Source organism: Balaenoptera physalus (genome assembly GCF_965194825.1).
Source record: "Balaenoptera physalus genome assembly, chromosome: X".
NCBI lineage: Eukaryota > Metazoa > Chordata > Mammalia > Artiodactyla > Balaenopteridae > Balaenoptera > Balaenoptera physalus.
In genome coordinates this window covers 33,159,833-33,166,074 of record NC_138903.1, presented here as the reverse complement: position 1 = coordinate 33,166,074, position 6,242 = coordinate 33,159,833, and positions in this window count along the sequence as shown.

Sequence of the window (6,242 nt, the reverse complement as noted above, 5' to 3'; positions counted from 1 at the left end):
CAATGGCATTTTTCACAGAACTAGAAGAAAAAATTTCACAATTTGTATGGAGACACAAAAGACCCCAAATAGCCAAAGCAATCTTGAGAAAGAAAAACGGAGCTGGAGGAAACAGGCTCCCTGACTTCAGACTATACTACAAAGCTACAGTAATCAAGACGGTATGGTACTGGTACAAAAACAGAAATATAGATCAATGGAACAGGAGAGAAAGCCCAGAGATAAACCCACGCACAATGGTCACCTTATCTTTGATAAAGGAGGCAAGATTATACAAAGGAGAAAAGACAGCCTCTTCAATAAGTGGTGCTAGGAAAAGCTGGACAGCTACATGTAAAAGAATGAAATTAGAACACTCCCTAACACCATACACAAAAATAAACTCAAAATGGATTAAAGACCTAAATGGAAGGCCAGACACTATAAAACTCTTAGAGGAAAACATAGGCAGAACACTCTATGACATATATCACAGCAAGATCGTTTTTGACCCGTCTTCTAGAGAAATGGAAATAAAAACAAAAATAAACAAATGGGACCTAATGAAACTTCAAAGCTTTTGCACAGCAAAGGAAACCATAAATAAGATGAAAAGACAACTCTCAGAATGGGAGAAAATATTTGCAAATGAAGCAACTGACCAAAGATTAATCTCCAAAATTTACAAGCAGCTCATGCAGCTCAATATCAAAAAAACAAACAACCTAGTCCAAAGATGGGCAGAAGACCTAAATAGACAGTTCTCCAAAGAAGATATACAGATTGCCAACAAATACATGAAAGGATGCTCAACATCACTAACCATTAGAGAAATGCAAATCAAAACTACAATGAGGTATCACCTCACACCAGTCAGAATGGCCATCATCAAAAAATCTACAAACAATAAATGCTGGAGAGGGTGTGGAGAAAAGGGAACCCTCTTGCACTATTGGTGGAAATGTAAATTGATACAGTCACTATGGAGAACAGTTTGGAGGTTTCTAAAAAACCAAAAAGAGAACTACCATATGACCCAGCAATCCACTACTGGACATATACCCTGAGAAAACCATAATTCAAAAAGAGTCATGTACCACAATATTCACTGCAGCTCTATTTACAATAGCCAGGACACGGAAGCAACCTAAGTGTCCATCGACAGATGAATGGATAAAGAAGATGTGGCACATATATACAATGGAATATTACTCAGCCATAAGAAGAAGTGAAATTCAGTAATTTTTAGTGAGGTGAATGGACCTAGAGTCTGTCATACAGAGTGAAGTCAGTCAGAAAGAGAAAAACGAATACTGTATGCTAACACATATGTATGGAATCTACAAAAAAAAAAATTGGTTCTGAAGAACCTAGGGGCAGGACATGAATAAAGACTCAGACATAGAGAATGGACTTGAGGACACAGGGAGGGGGAAGTGTAAGCTGGGACGAAGTGAGAGAGTGGCATGGACTTATATACACTACCAAATGTAAAATAGATAGCTAGAGGGAAGCAGCCGCATAGCAGAGGGAGATCAGCTCGGTGCTTTGTGACCACCTAGAGGGGTGGGATAGGGAGGGTGGGAGGGAGACACAAGAGGGAGGAGACATGGGGATATATGTATATGTATAGCTGATTCACTTTGTTATACAGCAGAAACTAACACACCATTGTGAAGCAATTATACTCCAATAAAGATGTTAAAAAATAAATAAATAAAAGTCAACTCAACAACAACAAAAATATTTATTGCATATATTTGAGGAATGAAAGTAATCACAGGAAGCAAAGCATTGATTTAATAAAAATAAAAGGTAGTAACATTTCATCAAGTAAATGTTTTGGATTCTACAAAAAACATTTCAGCTACGTTAACAGAAAAACTGAAAAGACCTTTGATTCAGAAAATTGATTTGGAGAGGAACAGTATCTACCAGAACAGTTTCTTAGATGTCTTCCTTTATTTTTTTTTTAAAGTTAAACAAAACATCTTATTCTAATTAACTAAAAAATAATACCCCCAAGAGGGGGAGAGAGGGACACAGAAGTTTGCATTCCTGCTTGCAACAAGAACCAATCCAAACTCTGTACACTACTGAAATGGAAGTAAAATGGACTACGTTGGTTAAGAATAAATCAGTGAATATTTTTGTGAGTATGTAGTAGGGTTAAGGCACTTTCATAATTACTGGAGGAAATGCACATTTGACAAAACTCTCAAAATTGCAAATGCACATATCCTTGGAATCACCAATTCCACATTTAGGAATTTATTCTGAAGATACACTTGCATACATTCACGGGAAATGATACACGTAGAAGATTATTCCTACAGCATAGTTTGTAATAGCAATCTGGAAACAAATGTTCATAGATAAGGGACTGGCTCTGTAAATGACTGTGTATCCATAGAAGAAAATATTATTGAACAGAATGAACAAAGTCATGGTGTACGTGAAGGAAATAATTTCCAACTTGTTTTAGATGAAAAAGGAAATACACAGAAAATGGATGGGTAATATATGGATATAATATATATGAGTATGTAAAGATATACATGTGTATAATACTGTGTGTGATATCTTTATCTATCTATCTATCTATCTATCTATCTATCTATCTATCTATCTATCTGTCTATCCATCGATCCATTCCCTGGTATAACTCTAGAAGAAACTTATGGCATTTGCTGCCTTTGATGACTGAGGGTAATGTTAGAGTAGTGTGACTGGGAAAAGGTTAGAAGATAAACCTCGATTATAAAACTATTTTTTAAAATTATAAGCAATGTGTAAGCTATTACCTATCTAACAAAAGAGATTTAACATATATAAATTAATGAAAATCCTGAAATCTGATGTGATGAAACAGGTTACTACCTCTTCACAAACTGATAATGCACAACACTGCGTACTCTCCTGGAAGAGGTTAACATCAGCGTCTGCTTTCTGGGTGAGAACAATCCCCTTTGTTCTCTAATACGTACCACTTCCTTTCCACTGGATATTGGCATTGCTGCCCATTGTGGAACTTAAATCTCACAGACATCACCAATGTCAGCATTAACATCAGCAATAGCTGGCAATAAAGCCAACATCTGGGAGTTTGTTTGCAGAAAGGGAGCAGCCCACCTCAGGAAAGGAAGGCAGAGTAATTCGTTGTACAGGTCAAAATTCGCATCAAAGAAGGATGTCATATAATAAGAAATGAATGAAACCTGGGGCGACATCATTCATCAGAGGAGTTATGAGATTGCCTCCCAAATCCTCACGATCAGCTCTGCCAGAAAAATACACATATCACAGAGGAAACACTGATAAAAATGCTGCATGACCCTTGTCTCAATGTGTTTGAGATATAACATGAAGCCAGAAAATGTGAAGGTTAACCCAGAAGTCATTGCAAGGAGAAGACTCTACTTAGGCTACTAAGTGGAATGGCAAAATAATCCATGTGACAATGACACAGAAAGGACTAACTTCATGTGGGAAGGGTGATGACAGGGTTACTTTGAAATATCTGTCTCTTTTATAAAATTAATACGTAGAACTTTATAAAAACGTTTTACTTGTCCTAAATATACACTTCATAAAACTATACTTTTCTTTCTTGTTTTTCTGACCTGTTATCATAATAACATTTATCCCATACCAATCCCATGCTCCACTGAATGTATGGAATATTGAACTTCTCTGCAAAGGAATGCTCGTTTAAAAAACTTTGACATATGAAATTCTGAAATCAAGTAATGCCAAATGAAGTCCCTTTTTTACTGTGAATGAATGACTTAGTTTACTACCTTATCTAAAATCTTGTAATATGATTTTAGAGTGTTTAGTTAAAAAAATAAAACAAGAAATAAAGCTGAAGGATAGAAAGAAAAACGGAGAACTGGACATCAGAAAATCTATGGTAAATTTAGAAATATACTGCCAAATAGAAAATCAGGACGAAAAAGTTTTAAGCATCTTGGATTGACAATTTGCAACTATATTCATGTAATATAATTTTATCTTTAGTGAAAACAATCTGTTCAATACTGCAACAAGTTTACTATATCTGGGTTGGTGAGATGGCATGTGGCTCTACCATGAAATCACATACGAGTGACACCAAATATAATAATTAAAAACTGACAATGGTTTCCTCTCTTCCTTCCTTTTCTCTTTTTTCCTTCCCTTCCTCCTTCCTTCCTTTAATTTTTCCTTTTCTCCTTTCTTTTTAAATCTCTACTCTGAAGTACAGGCTAGTCTAGTTTATATACCATGATTTATGCAAGTAGTTTTTGGTAAGCGTGAATTAACCACCAATCCAATTCCAATTTATTTTAGTGGTGTTTTATCAAGCCCTCATACCTTGACACCCTCCAGGAATGTGTCTTGATGGGCCAATCCTCAATCAAATTCTGAGCAGTGAGAAGCACATACAGTGTTATACAGCACGTGAGTGCTCTAATGAAGCTATGTGTAATATGCTGTGGGATGATAAGAAAGGAGGCAATTGATCGAACCTGGGGGAATTTGGAAGACTTCCTCTAAGGGGTGACATTTGATCTTGCATGGAACAGTAAATAGAAATTTTCCAGACAGACAAGATGGGGAGGCATACAGAAGGGAGTTAGGGGAAAATGCCGTTAATAACAACAGAATAGTTGATTTAGGAAATATTTTTTGATGTGAATTTCTAAAGCCAGAGTCTAATCCTACTTGGTCCCTGCTGGAGTTAAGTGAGTTCATGTTGAGACCACATTCAAATAATGCCAGACTTAGCCTGAAAGGACAAGAAAGTGCTGTTGACCATCTCATAATGTGGTTCACACGGGGCTGTCAATGCCAGGGTGACCTAGACTGCCCTCAAGGTGATCAAGGAAGACTCTGGAAATGTTAGTGCACCGTGATGACAAGACGTTAGGGAAACATCCTGAAAACAGGCATCCATAAACGTATGTGCTCTAATTTGGGAGATTTCTCGAAAATCTGAAACTGTTTGCTCTCAGTTAGAATATCCAATGGCTTGTGCAGGGCACTATTTGGAGGCATTCAAATATTTCTTTGTACATCCAATAATATTGATGAAAACTCTTAACCATTTATGGAGTTTTCTTTTAGGAGCAAGGAACAGATATTCTTTGTATTCATATTAGACTTCTTATTTTCCCTAGACTATCGGCATCTTCATGTAAATATAATTCCCAGGTTGCATGTACTTGAGTTTATGTGTTGTATAAATCCATTTTTATATCTTTTTGGTTGTCTAAACTATATTTATCTATAAATATAGCCCAGAATTCTATTCACAGATGTGTAGGTATGTAAATTATAAAGAAAATGGATTTATTTCTATATTTTCTTTACATTGTTGATCTGAAACTTGAAAACTGTAACTTTGAAGTAACTTGATCCCAAATCATCTTTATGCAATGAGATTCAAATGCATTAAAGTTATAGAATTTTATAGCCTGTAGTCATCTTAAAAATGATTTACTTCAGTCTCCTCATATTGAATAAAGGAGGCTTAGGTCAGATGAGGTCATGGCTTGCTCCTGATTCCTCAGTTATTGTAAATATCCTAGAATTAGAATATCAGTTTCTGGATTCCCAGCACTGTGTTCCTTCCCTTGCTCTATTATGGATACTCCTATATGCCTACCTTTTCTTTAAATATAATCATAAAATTAGAGGTGCTGAGGGACACTCAAAGATCACTTAGTGCCTCTGTTCTTTGAGTGGCTAGAACTATTGTGTTCTGCACAGACTTTAAGCTATTAATTTCTGAAACAGACATATAGTAAATTAGAGTATTATTCAAATGTCATCCCCAAATTATCATCTTTCCCTTTAAATAAATGAAAGTGAGTTTCATTCTTAAGGGGTATATTATTATATCTTGGCACAAACATTCTTTCATATTATAGAAAAATTAAATGGAAAATGGGATATAATCTGTCAGCAACATATCCATTCTAAAATTTTTAAAAACTCATTACTGTCTTAGAAAGAGCAGTATCATTAAAAGATGCTTATGAATTGTCTCGGTTGCCAAGGATTCATTTAATCCTAATGAGTCATTATGTGGTAGAAGGTTTTTTTGTTTTTTTCTCTCTCTGGGATTTTTGCTGTGAAAATCAGCCTTGATATATTTCTGCAAAAGAGAAGCAGGCTACTCAATGATCTGGTGCCTGCCATCAGTTCCCAACAGTTTGTAAGCCAACTAACAAAAGCACCAGGAACAATTTTGCTTATAAAACCAGTCATTCTCCAGG